This window comes from Lathyrus oleraceus, chromosome 3 (genome assembly GCF_024323335.1).
Source record: "Lathyrus oleraceus cultivar Zhongwan6 chromosome 3, CAAS_Psat_ZW6_1.0, whole genome shotgun sequence".
Lineage (NCBI taxonomy): Eukaryota > Viridiplantae > Streptophyta > Magnoliopsida > Fabales > Fabaceae > Lathyrus > Lathyrus oleraceus.
In genome coordinates, this window is record NC_066581.1 from 172,702,320 (window position 1) to 172,717,052 (window position 14,733).

At 40.4% G+C, this 14,733-nt stretch overlaps 1 non-coding gene across 1 annotated transcript; it reads left to right on the top strand.

The window, feature by feature from the left end:
• The first annotated feature begins 14,371 nt into the window (after positions 1–14,371).
• Positions 14,372–14,478, top strand: LOC127133230 (small nucleolar RNA R71). Its single transcript, XR_007807219.1, has one exon. It is a non-coding gene; the product is annotated as a small nucleolar RNA R71 (small nucleolar RNA).
• Positions 14,479–14,733: the final 255 nt, after the last annotated feature.

Sequence of the window (14,733 nt, forward strand, 5' to 3'; positions counted from 1 at the left end):
AATTTTGTCCAACATTAAAGTTGTAGATCTTGATCTCAACTTTCCAAAAAGTCCAAGAACATGAATTTCTCATGCATGGTTGGAAAGTTATGGATCAATCTTGGTCAAGAAATTTTGAACTTCAAAAGTGCATAACTTTTGAACCAAAAGGCCAAATGGAGTGGGATTTTTTGCCACATTCTTGTTTTGACATGCTCTATCCAATTCAAGCATCATAATCCATGAACTTCCATTGCAAAAAAATTTGGCTTTTCATTTGAAATTTGGAGGGAAAAGTCAAGTTCAAAAATTATTCATTGAATTCACTTCCTAACACTTGCCTTGGTTTCTGCACAGCATTTTGAAGTGAATTGAAGCCTAAAACGTGCACTGTTCCATTGGTATATGCACATGACGGTGAATTGCAAAATTGGTCATAAAACTTGCATTTCCTTAATCCACTTGCATTTTGGCTAATTGTGATTAGCAACCTCATTAACAGACCCTATATAAACCTAATCATAACTGTTTTTGGCCTAAGCATAACAGAATTCTGAAATCTAGATCTAGATCCAAAAACTCTTCAATTTTCTCTCTCACTTTTTCTTCAATTTTCTTCACAAGCCTTGCTATTTCCTTGATCAAACCATCACCAAGAGGCATAATTGAGTTGAACTGAAGCAAGATTCGAAGGATTATAAGCTGATTTTGGAACTGTTGCAAGTTGCATCATCAATGGAAAATGGAGATTTGAGCTAGATCGTGCCAATTTAACTCTCAAGCATTCATCCAAAGCATCATACAAGAGTGTTAGATCATCTGTTTTTGCTTGCCAAGGCCTGAATCCAACATTTTCACTTCTGCTATTCAATTGAGGTTAGAATTCGACTTTGATGATTCATGAAATTGATAGGTGCATGTTGTAGGTCTTTTATTGGTGACCAATCTGCAATTTGAACCATTGAAATCCATGAAGAAATGAACAAGTTACATTGCTTTTAAGTTTGATGAGTGAAAATGTTTTGGCTCGAATCTTTGAATCTAGGTCGAATTAGGTTAAAATAAGCTTGGATTGATGATGTACGTTGAAAAATGAGCACGATGGTGTAATTGTTTGTTGTTTCTGGTACATTTGTTCATGAGCGTATGAATCTGGGAAGAACACGTATGAACTTAGGGTTTTCCAATTCCAGAAGTTGTTGGATTCATTTTTGCGCTTGCTGCATGAATTTTGATGTTATAGCGCCATGCATTGGACCACGTGTCCTGGTCCATTAGTGAAACGGTGAGTTTCATCCGTTGGCGCGCGCTCAGTTTGAATCCATACTCCCTTCGATTCCCCGCTGGGACAAATCCAAACCATACATGTGCATTTTTAGTTCATTATTTCAACCATGTTCATGTATGCTCTCATGTGATTTTTTATTTTTTTCTCCATTTCAAAATTTCATAACTCAATCAATACTTATCCAAATCACATGAGGTTTTTTGCACAATGATCTTCATGATGTCTTCTATTTTATGGTGATTTTTCCAGAAATTGTGCACGCATGGATTTTAATTTTGGCTAGGGATTGTGTGTACATGTGTTTTCTTGACATGCCTTGCTATTTTGATTGTGAAATGATGAGATTTTATCCAACATTCTTGAAATTTTGCATGCTTAAAATAGACACCTTAATGGACATTTTGGTATAGAGTTTGCATTTTTCCCATTTCTGGTTGATAAGATAAGATGTGTTTAATGAAGGTGTGACAATGTGTGTCACACCATTGCTTGCTTAACTTGTGGATTTTCTTTACCATGTCATTTCAATGCCAAATGATGTGAATTTTTTGCATGATGCTACTTCTGGATGTTAGGATTGCTTGTGAACTTTTGTAGAATTTTTGGATGCATTTCCAATTTGTTTGAGATTTTCTCTTCTGGCTTGCCATTTGTGGACTTTTGATGAGTCATGAACTTAGATGATTTTTGAAATGCTTGATGTTTATCATATGGAATTGAAATTTTGCACATTGATTCTAGACACTTTGAAGTTTATCTTGGCTTTGGTTTGAGACATTTATCATGTGTAGATTCTGTTTTAGGCTTGTGTGAAGTTGATGCATGAAATTGTGCCCTAATTGAGCTTGTTTGTGCTTACCTTGCCTTATAGAATTTAATTGCCTTGCTTCCACTTGTCCAAATGACTTTAATTTTGGTATGATGATCATGTGATGTGTGCTGTTTAGCCATGATTTTTCTGGAGATTTATTGAGTTATTTTTGAGTTAGTTTGGATTGATTCATTCTGTTTGGTCCAATGAGCTTTGAACTTGCATGCTTCACCATATTTGGATTATGAAATAATTTTGGTGCATGATATGAACATGGGACCTTTTGGATAATGTTTTAATTTGATTGAACTTGATTATTGTCAATTTTCATGTTCTGTTTTGAATTATTTCTCCCTCTTTGACCCTAGGCCTTGTCCTAGGGGTTTGCTTATGTTTGAGTTGTGTTTTCAGGACAAAGAGCATATGGCTATGAGGGAAATGATTCACTTGCTTGAGTTGACTAATTGGTCAATGTTGAACTAATCTTGAGTTTGTTTTGTAGGTGGCTTCTAAGTCATTTGAGTTGAGCTTGAGCTTTGCCTTGATGCATAGCTTGCTTGTCTGTTTGCTGTTTGTACAGTTAACTGTTGACTATTAACTGTCTGTTTGACTTTTTGAATTGTAAACTGACTGAGTTAGATTGTTTTCAGGTACATTAGTTGCTATAGTTCTTTTGAACTTGCTTTTGCTGTTGCTTGGTTGCTTAACCAATTGAGGTATAACCCACTGACTTCATGTAGTCTGGAAGACCTGGCCTGTTATTTGGCCAGGCACCTGTCTGAAGTCCTCCTTAAGAGGCAATGCTTGGGTATGTTTATCTTTGTGCCAAGCAGGAAAAGACCTTTGATAAGGCAATTGGCAGATACAAGAGATGTGCAATCCATCTCCTGCTATTCAGTTGAGTCGTCCCTTTGCTCACACAACTGGTGTTGATGCATTGTGGATATTAACCCAAGATCTATGTTGAGTCAGTCATATGTGTAGAAGGGTTCCAAGTTTCTGAACCCACACATTCATTCGTCTGAGGCTCTCCCTGGCCAGGGATAAGAGCTGTGAGGCACACCCCTCACTTCCCATTTCATCTGCTTCACCCTAACTCTCAATGTTAGGGTTAAGAGCTAACATCGCCCGATTACAGTTGGCTTGTGTTTCACAGCCTAACCCTTGTGTGAGTCCACTTTGCTTGTATATAGTGTGTGCTAATTGTGTGCATGTTTGCTTTGTTTTGCTTGTATGCTTTGCTTTGCCTGTTTAGGATAGCTTGCTGCCTGTGCAAGTTAGATAGAAAACTCAACCTAGGACCATTGTGGAATACATGATAACTATTAGGCTCGAGTCAGTCTCCCTTCTAGTTGGTCATTTCCCAGTCTCTGGTTAGGAGAAAGTTTCTCCCCTGTTAAGGGGAACTACGTTGCCCTGATCCTCATACCAGATGAGGTACGTAGGCAGGAGGTCGTACGAGATCTCTCCGGGCACCTTTTTTTCTTTTTTTGTGTGTTTGCTTGACAGTTGCTAGGCTCGAGTGCCAGACTCCTTAGTAACTTGTTGTCTGTTTGGTTCCTTCTTGTGTGAGTTAGGAGACGGATGTAAGCCCAGCGATTGGCATTCCATATCCTATTGTTGTGTGCTTGGAGTCTGACGTAAGTCCAACGATTGACAGTCGGTTTCCAGTGTGGGTTTGTTTGGTTCGAAGTCTGATGTAAGTCCAGCGATTGGCATTCGGTTTCCATGTTTGCCTGTGTGCGTGTGTTTTGTTTCGGCGTGCGTGAGCCGAACTACGGCAGCTCTGATTCTTATTCCAGATGAGATACGTAGGCATAAGATGCGATATCCTAGCGAGCCCTTTCCCCTCTTATCCCACATGTGTTGTTTCCAGTGTGTGTGTGATGTTTGTGAGCAACTTCTGTTTTAGCAACCTTTCTTCTATCTTTTTGAGCGTGGATCCCGTCGAGTACGACGGACGTGAGGGGTGCTAATACCTTCCCCTTGCGTAACCGACTCCCGATCCCATCTCTCTTTGGTCGCGAGACCATGTCTTTTCCAGGTTTACTTCGAGCGTTTCCTTTCCCTCTTTTGGGATAAATAACGCACGGTGGCGGCTCTGTTTGTTTTGTTTTAGCCCGCCGGTTGTTTTTCGCGGATGCGACACGAGGAAATAAATAAAGTAAAGCGAGTGCGGGAAAATAAATAAGATAAAGACAAGTAATAAAAACCTGCTCCAATCGGAGGGTTGAGTAAATTTCAAAGCGGAAATGAAAATGGCGGCAGGATTAACTTCCTTCTAAAATGCTCCAAACTCGATTACAGACTCTATCACAGACTCGATTACACACTTGTGGTAACACTCCAATGCGAAGCGATTACCACTTTAAAATACTGAATATACGCCTAAGTGAAACAAAGTTGCTCTGAGTTTGCCTCTGCTCTAAGTTTGGATGATTGTAAAAGTGATTTCGAGTTTCTATTTATAAGCAAGTAAAAAGATATAAATGACAAGGATGCCCTTCAACTTGAAAATGGGAGGGAAAACTTTTCCTCTTGTGGCGCCCGCCACAAGGCCAATCTGAGACGCCTTAGTGGAAGTAGTGGGGAACATGGAAGTTGAGGGAAGTTGAGCTTGGACACGTCATGGCAGGGTCTATGGCGCCAGCCATGGGGTAGACCACAAGTACAAAATGCTGAATTTTAGGGTTTTTGGCTCTTTTTCGCTCCTTTTTCGATCGGGGCTCCGATTAAAGTAAAAACCTGAAAACAAAGGAAAACATAGCAATAACACAACAAAATAACAATAAAACAACTAGAATGCATGTGAAATCGGAGTCGAAAATACGGTAAATTTCAGTGTTATCAAACTCTCCCACACTTAAACCTTTGCTTGTCCTCAAGCAAAACATTAAAAAGCTCATAAAAGAAAATTTGTGTAAACGAGTGCTTCAGGTAAAAATTCTAAGTTCAAGTCGGGATGTAGTGATAGGTACTAACTGAGTGAACTAAGGGTATCATGATGACACTAATCCGTAAATACGGACATAAACTTCATTCCTATACTAACCAACCCATATTATCCCACAATACCTAGGCCTGCCTCTTCATCTCTTTTTGTGTCCTTTTCATTCAGGCGCAATCACATTAAGCCCGTTATCCGTACATGCTTCATAGTAGAGTGGCATGTTAGTGATTATGATCTGAGCATGGGGTTTCTGGCACATAAATATGTGTAAACCCTTTTATTGGACCCAATTGTAGTTGTGGGGGATCGAATCGTAATCCGCCCTACCGAGTTCAGTGCCAGATACCTCTGAACCAACTAACAGTGGGTAAGTTTTTCTTTTTCTTTTTCTTTTTGTAGCAAATTTTTACAATTCTTTGGTTTAAATGACTTTGTGAGGGTCACCTATACCGGAGTTGCCTTTTTGCTTTCTTTTATTTTTTTGTTTTTCTGGATCATTCACTTATTTGCATCGGTCCCCTACGTAGAGGATGCATAGGCCGGAGCTGACTGCTGAGATAAACTACTGAGGACTTATACGGAAATGATGATTAGGGCCATGGTATATGGGGTTTCGGGAGTGGTTCCTATATTTACGAAGTCTATGGTGCTAAAATAATATTGATGTTTCGCAAAGTTCTCCCAAGTCACCGCATCCTTACTCAAAACATGTCTTTAAAACCTGAAAACTTTCGGAATAACACTATTTTCTTTTGCAAAAAATTTTTTTGGTGGGGCTAAAGGTATGGGGAGGTAGGATTGTACTAAAGATCTACTATATTTGGTGACTCGTCAGACTCATGCATTATACTAAAAAGCAAAATAAACAACTAAAAGGAAATAAACTATAAATAAACTATCTAAAAACAGCAAAGAAAAAGCGATAAAGGAAAAAAACGAGAAAGGTAATAAAGAAAAGACGATAGAGTCTCCTCCCACACTTAAATCGAACGTTGTCCCCAATGTTTCGAAATAAGATAAGGGAAGAGTTACCTGACAACCTATTGCTGACCACTAGTGCCCTCGCCATCCTGAGGTGGACGACGGGATCGGGTACGACGACGGTCTCTCTGATCCATCCTCGCCTGCAGGGCATCCTGAGCGGTCCTCACCTCTCGAAGGTTACCCATAATGGAACCTTGAGTGGCTTCAATGAGTTCCATGTGTCTCTGGTGGTAGTGTTGCTGACGGGCTTGTGAATCTATGATCGTTTGCAGGGACTGTAGAACAGTATCGTAGGACCTGTCTATCCTCCGCTGCGACTCTTGCATGATGCTCATGTTATCCACCATTTGTTGTTGGATGGTAGAGAGTAGGTCGTCACGCCTCTGCTCTCTAGCCATGTGGTCACGCCACATCTCCTCTGTAATATAGAAGCCAGGAGTGGTACCTGCAGAAGAAGAAGATGGTGCGGTGTGTGGTGGTGAAGGATGATGGGGGGACACATGGGGGACGGGAGATCTCTCTCTCCGATCATATTCATCATCGGTGTCATGTCCCGTCTCATCAGGAATGTTAGGAGGAAGAGGACCCAAAACAGGTGGAGCATCTAAAGCGTAGGTCAAATTCCTTTCATCTCGTACATCTGTACGTCTAGTGCACGGTAAAACAACAGATGGGATGGCTACACCATGAACCATAAGCATATAGCCTCCTTCTCTCCTCGAACGGCACAGTTTCATGTCTCTCAAAAATTTTAGGTTAATTGTGCGAGGAGGTAAGGGGTCTAAGGTAGCCATCTCATTGTTCAGGTTAAGCGCCCGAGCAATAGATGTAATCAATCCACCAAAAGAAATCGGTCCCGCTTTATTCAAAGTTAAAGTCATATGAGCAAGCATGAACGGGACCGAATTAATACGTCTACTTGTGAGGCTTCCTTGTAAAAATAGAAGCTCTCTAGCATTAACCTTATTTGGATTCTCCCGGCCAAAAATAGTACATGCCAACAGGTATCTAAAAACTCTGATGGCCGGGTTGTGGATAGTTGAGGCAAGAACTCCTTCAAAAGAGTTTATGGAAGTGTTTGATAATCGCTCCCAGAAGGAAAATACCTCAACTGACCACTCTGAATCCAAAGGGGCCTCACAAATAGCACCGTCCCCATGAGGGATCCCTAACAAGCTGGCTAGTTCGTCGGTACTGAATTCGTATTCAACAACAAACATTCTAAATCTGACAGTACCAACTGTGCTAGCAGTGTTAGGGTTGACAATATAAATCAAGGAACTCAAATATTCAATTGTCAACCGCTCATAGGTAGGTTCTTTGTTGGAAAAGAAATTATGCAAACCTAAATTATCTAATAAATGAAATATGCTATGATAGATACCTAAAGTGTAGAGACAGTTTTCGTCAACATACCTTGTCGGGAGGATTTCCCGATTTTGCAACCGTTCGATGATTTTTCTTTGTCTATCCCCCGGTTTTCCTCCTCTAAGAATGATTCCGTTAAACTCCATTTGAAAGCTCTTGAAAAGTGATGAAGAAGATGAAGTGGTTTGTGAAAAGGTTGGATTTTTACGAAATCCGACGGATGAAAATGAAAATGGAAATCGGAAAAATGATTTGTACGGTGTGGTGGTTAGAAAAGTATGAGCTTTTTGTGGGTTCAAGGATGTTTTTCCAAGGTGAAAAAATGGGTTTGGAAGGTTGTAAGGTGTGAAAATGGTGAAGAAAGGGGTTCTGCCCCGACCTTTTACAGACGCTGTGGCGGGCGCCACAGGGTCTATGGCGGGCGCCACAAGGCAAAATCTGGCTGGGCCGGATTTTGGTCCTTTGGCTTGGACTTCTCTTCTTGTCATTTGGCTTTGAGGGGTCCGGATAGCATTTGTTTTGTGATTTTCCTAGCATCATTGGCTTGCATAATTTTAAAAAAGTAAAAATAAAAATAAAAATGAAACAAAAATTAAATATTAGACTAATAAATAAATAAACAACTAAAATAAAAAATGCAAATAAAACAAACATAAGACATATATAGATAAAAGTAGAAATACCGATGTATAGATGTAGTTTATATGATATTCCAAATGCGATAATATAAGATGGGTTATGTAAATATGAGAAAAATAAAATAAAAGAAAGATAAAATAAGATGGAATGGTGAGATCATATAGTAGGGATGTCATCTTCCTGAGTGGATCCACAGAGCATGGCTACTTCCTGCCTGAGCTCTGCGATCTCCTGATATAGACAGTCGGCTTCAGTAGCATGGGTGAGATCAGACACTCCTATCTGTAAAGTGAGGTCAGCCACCTCCTGTCTAAGCTCTGCGATATCTCTACGACACTCAGCAATCTGAGTGCGGATGTCGGGGGTCTGCAATGAAAGATTATTAGAGGAAACAGTGATCCTAGGAGATGGTGGTGTAGGCGTGTATTCAGCAATGGGTGGTGATCTCGGCTCCTCGACGGTCTCTCCCTGGCCCTCCAGAGCATAACTCCAATTCGCTGGATCATGCACACTGGTTATCATAGGATCTGGCAGTGTGAAATAGTGGATAGCCTCGCTGTCGACTAGCAATCGGAACTGACATGGGTGGAAAGAGGCTCTCCTCATCAACCCTCTGGTCAAACAGAAGTCGATGTCCATGGTAGTGTACCCACAGTAGGTCCGAAGATGTAACAGCTTGCGAGACAGACCTAAAGCGACAGCAATCTGCGTGATGATTCCGCCAACATGGATTGCTCCTTCGGTAGATCTGGAGATACCGCTGAGACTGTATAATAAAAAGTTCCCACATGCTACTGGGCGAGACTGGGATGCACAAAATAATAGGAAGATCTCCTCTTCACTCAGTAGTGTCTCTGCATCCGGTCTTCCCAGGAAGGAATGTGCTAATATCATCTGAAAGTATCTGAAGGCGGGGTTATGTATAACATGAGACAGCTGCGTAGATGGATCTTGGCTTCCGCCACCCGATATATCACTCCAAAACTTCTCCACCTCCTTACCCAAAAAATATCCCATAGGTGTCTCCGGGATAGCATCAGGAGTGGTCTGGAAACCCAATAAGTCGCCGAACTCTTTCTGGCTGAAGGAGTACTCAACTCCAAAGAGCCTGAAAGCAGCATACCCATCTGGTCCAGAGTATGGGTCATAATCAAATGAACTCAGGAACTCCAGTGTCAGGTTCCTATAGGTGTTACTCAAGTCATCAGCAAACTCGTCCCAGTGAAGCTGGTGGCTAAGGAATCGGATACTCGGCTCGATACTCAGTGCCTCCATACAGTGTTGATCAGGATAACGTGTGGGTGCCATAGGGCGCTGATACAGAGCGATGTAGCGCTCTCTCTGAGCATTATCTCTATAGGCCACGTGCATGTCATCGAAATCCTGCATCCTGTAAAAGTTAAGAAAGTGATCCTGAAAATACAAACCATTCAAATTTTAGTCTCAATGCAAAATATGATAAAATAAAATAAAAATAAAATTAAATAAATGCGAAAAAAGTAAAATGGAAGAAAAACCATGGGTTGCCTCCCACGCAACGCTTGTTTAACGTCATTAGCTTGACGATTAGAATTTATACACCTGTAGTGGTAAGAATTGGTGGATCAATCAGATTGTGGCTTGAGTAGTATGCTGGAATGTCTCCTCCTTCGTAGAGCTTCAGTCTTTGTCCATTTACAACGAATGGACTACATGTTTCGTTCTTGATTTCCACGGCTCCGGATCTCAGAATCTTGGATACTTTGAAAGGACCAGTCCATCTTGAACGTAGCTTTCCAGGGAAGAGTCGTAACCTAGAGTTGAAAAGGAGAACAGGATCGCCTATATTGAAGTTTTTCTTTACTATTCTTTTGTCGTGATAGGCTTTCGTCCTCTCTTTATATATTTTTGCATTCTCGTAGGCAGATTTCCTAAGTTCTTCTAGTTTATGAATGTCTAGGGTATGCTTTTCTCCAGCGGCTAGGTAGTCTAAATTCAAAGTCTTAATGGCCCAATAGGCCTTATGCTCTAATTCGAACGGTAAGTGACAGGATTTTCCATAAACTAGTTGGTAAGGAGTAGTTCCTATAGGGGTTTTGAAAGCGGTTCTATAGGCCCATAATGCTTCTTGAAGCTTCTGAGACCAGTCTCTCCTAGAAATAGAAACAGTTTTCTCTAAGATTTGTTTTATCTCCCTATTAGATACTTCTACTTGGCCACTAGTTTGTGGATGGTATGGTGTTGCTACTCTATGCCTAACTCCATATTTTCTTAAAAGCTTGTCAAATATTCTCGATATAAATTGATCCTCCATCGCTTATGACTAAACGTGGTGTTCCAAATCTAGGGAATATATAGTTTTTAAATAGTTTGATTACTACCCTAGTGTCGTTTGTGGGTGCAGCTATAACTTCAATCCACTTAGACACATAGTCCACAGCTACTAAGATATACCTGTTCCCTAAGGATGGTGGGAAAGGTCCCATGAAATCTATACCCCATACGTCAAAGAGTTCTACTTCCTGAATGTTTCTTAGAGGCATTTCATCACGCCTTGAAATGTTTCCAGTGTGTTGGCATCTATACACTTGACAATGCAAGCATAGACATCACGCCACATGGTAGGCCAGAATAGGCCAGCTTGAAGAATCTTGGCGTATGTCTTAGAGGTGCTCGCATGTCCACCATAAGGTGCAGAATGACAATGCTCGATAATATTATTTACCTCTTCTTCTGGAACGCAACGGCGAAAAATGCCATCTTTACCCCTTTTGGAAAGGAGCGGTTCGTCCCAATAGAAGTTTCTCACATTGTGGAAGAATTTCTTCTTGCGGTGGTAGTCAAGATCAGGGGGTACTATATCACCAGCTAGGTAATTAACGAAGTCCGCATACCAGGGTACGTTACTTATTGCTAAGGAATTTTGGGGGTGCTTATAAAGGTCTAGGTTATTATCTTCAATGGTTTCTACTCTAGCTATCAGTCTATCATAGGCGAAATCATCATTTATGGGTACTAGTTCAGGTTTTAGATGTTCTAGCCTAGAAAGGTGATCGGCTACTACATTTTCAGTGCCTTTTTTATCTCTTATGTCTAAATCAAACTCTTGTAGTAATAGAATCCATCGGAGTAACCTGGGCTTGGCATCTTTTTTACTTAATAGGTAACGAATGGCAGCATGATCAGTGTAAACTATAATTTTTGCTCCTACTAGATAAGATCTAAATTTGTCTATAGCGAAAACTACAGCGAGTAATTCTTTTTCAGTTGTTACGTAGTTAAGTTGGGCAACATCTAGGGTTCTACTGGCATAATAAATGGCATGTAATTTTTTATCTTTCCTTTGTCCTAGAACGGCTCCAACTGCATAATCACTAGCATCACACATTATCTCAAAAGGTTCTGACCAATCAGGTGGTTTCATAATGGGTGCAGATACTAATGCTTGCTTTAAAAGATTAAATGCGTCATTACATTTTTCATCGAAAATGAATTCAGTATCTTTCATTAAAAGTCCAGTTAAAGGTTTAGTTATTTTGGAGAAGTCCTTAATAAAACGGCGGTAGAATCCAGCGTGTCCAAGAAAGCTTCGGACTTCTCTGATGATTTTTCGTGGTTTTAGGTTTTCTATAACTTCTATTTTAGCTTTATCTACCTCTATAACTTTTTCGGAAACTATATGTCCTAAAACTATTCCTTCGGTCACCATGAAATGACACTTTTCCCAGTTTAGCACGAGGTTCACCTCCACACATCTCTCCAGGATTTTCTCAAGGTTAGCAAGACAATTGTGGAAATCAAATCCGCAAACCGAGAAATCGTCCATAAACACTTCCATGATACCATCTAGGTAATCTGCAAAGATTGACATCATGCAGCGTTGGAAAGTAGCTGGGGCATTACAGAGGCCGGATGGCATTCGTCTGTAGGCAAAAGTTCCATAAGGGCATGTAAAGGTAGTTTTTTCTTGATCTTCGGGATGGATAGGTATTTGGAAGAATCCAGAGTATCCATCTAGATAACAGAAGTAAGAGTGTCTGGCTAGACGCTCCAACATTTGGTCTATAAATGGTAAAGGGAAATGATCCTTCCTAGTTGCTTTATTTAATTTTCTATAATCTATACACATCCGCCATCCTCCTTCTAAACGTTTTGCTACATGTTCGCCTTTATCGTTTTGCACGACTGTGATGCCTCCCTTTTTAGGTACTACATGCACAGGGCTCACCCACTTACTATCCGAGATCTGATAGATGATACCTGCCTCAAGTAACTTAAGAACTTCCTTTTTAACGACATCACTCATTATAGGGTTTATTCTTCTCTGATGTTCCCTAGAGGGTTTCAAATCTTCTTCGAGCGAAATCTGATGCATGCATACAAATGGGCTTATACCTTTCAGGTTAGAGATATTATATCCTAAGGCTGAGGGATATCTTCGTAAAACATCTAAAAGTTGGTTCGTTTCCTCTTGGCTCAAGGTAGCACTGACTATAACTGGACGGTTCATCTTTCCATCGAGGAACTCATATCTCAGGTTCTTAGGCAGTTCCTTAAGTTCTAAGGTTGGTTTCTTAGGGCATGGCATAGTATCTGGAGTAAGGGATAAACATTCGTAAAGGTTATCATCGATGTAGGGTTTCTTAAAGTCATCATCTTCCCTTATGAGAGTTGATGGTAACTTAATTGTTTTTATAATTTCTTTTTGTTCTAATTCTCTAACACATTCATCAATGATATCTAAGGCATAACACGAGTCTCCCATCACAGGTGCCATAAGAAATTTCGAAAGTATAAATTCTATTTTCTCGTCACCTACCTCAAATGTCAACTTTCCTTTCTTGACATCTATTATGGCTCTTGCAGTCGATAAGAATGGTCTACCTAGAAGGATTGGTATATCATTGTCCTCTTTGATGTCCATGACAACAAAATCAGTAGGGATAAATAACTGACCTATCCTAACAGGAACATCTTCTAAAATGCCTATCGGATATTTAACAGATCTATCGACTAACTGAAGTAACATCTTAGTGGGTTGTAATTCTCCTAAGTTTAACCTCTCACAAACTGCTAAAGGCATTAGGCTCACACTAGCTCCTAAGTCTAGAAAAGCTTTTTCGATGACATGATTACCCAAAAGGCAAGGAATGGAGAAATTTCCAGGATCTTTATCTTTCTTTGCTAATTTGTCCTCGGAAATAGCATTACATTCCAAAGGCTTCGGATCGTCAAGTCTACATTTGTTGGTAAGGATGTCTTTGAGAAACTTTGCATAAGAAGGTATTTGGGGTGATGGCTTCTGTGAAAGGGATTTCTACATGAATTTTTTCTATAACTTTAATAAATTTTTGATACTGTTTATTGATCTGGGTTTGTTTGAGTCTTTGTGGATATGGTATAGGTGGTTTATATGGTGGGGGTGGTACGTAAGTTTTATCTCTAGGTTCTTCTCCTTTTTCTCGACCTTCCTAGTTTTCAGATTCCTCTGGTTCCTTTACTTCGTCTGGAGGCTTGGTACATTCCTTAGAAGTTTCGGGTTCACTCAATCTAGGGTTTGGCGGCTCATCATAAGCGTTCCCACTTCGTAGGGTAATGGCATTGGCTCAATCTAGGATTTTGTTGAGGTGTAGTCTGAGGGGCTTGGTTTAAAGCTACCTGAGAGATCTGGGTTTCAAGCATCTTGGTATGAGTAACTATTTGGTCAACCTTGGTTCCTAACTGAGTAATCAATTCGTTAACATGAATGTTTTGATTCATGAACTCCTTGTTTTGTTGGGTTTGAACGGTGATAAAATTTTCCATAATTTTCTCAAGGCTCGGCTTTGGTGGCACAGGTTGCATAAGTTGATTTGATCTTGGGGCTTGATAACTAGGTCTTGGAGGTGCATTATTTTGGATAGGGTTATTGTTTTTATATGAGAAGTTCGGGTGATTCCTCCATCCAGGGTTATAGGTATTCGAATATGGGTTCCCTTGGGTGTAGTTCACTTGCTCAGAGTGGGTTTCGTTTAATAGACTGCATTCTGCAGATTAGTGTCCTTTGGTCCCACATATCTCACAATCCGACAAAACTGCAGCTACAGTATTCGGGTTTATGCACATATGCTCGACCTTAAGGGCTAATGCGTCCATTTTAGCTTGCATCATGTCTATAGAGCTTAGTTCATGCCCTCCTCCTTGGGCTTCCTTTTTCTCATTTGTCGCTTGTTCGACTCCCCATGATTGATGGTTTTGAGCCATATCTTCGATGAGGGCACTAGCTTCAGGGTAAGGTTTGTTCATCAGAGCACCGCCAGCGGCAGCGTCGATGGTCATCTTTGTGTTGTAATGAAGTCCATTATAGAAGGTTTGAATGATTAACCAATTTTCTAAACCATGATGTGGGCATGCTCGTAACAACTCTTTATATCTCTCCCAAGCTTCGAACAACGATTCTCCTTGGTTTTGGGTAAATCTAGTTATATGGTTTCGAAGAACGGCGGTCTTACTCGGGGGAAAATATCTAGCAAGAAAAACTCTTCTAAGGTTATCCCAAGTCGTAATGGAATTGGGTGGAAGGGAATCTAACCATGATAGGGCTTTATCTCTGAGGGAAAAAGAAAATAATCTTAAATGTATTGCCTCAGGAGAAGCTCCATTGGTTTTAAAAGTGTCTGCTAATTGAAGAAATATTTTTAAATGTTGGTTTGGGTTCTCAGTAGTGAGACCTGCGAATTGTCTCTGTTTCACTAG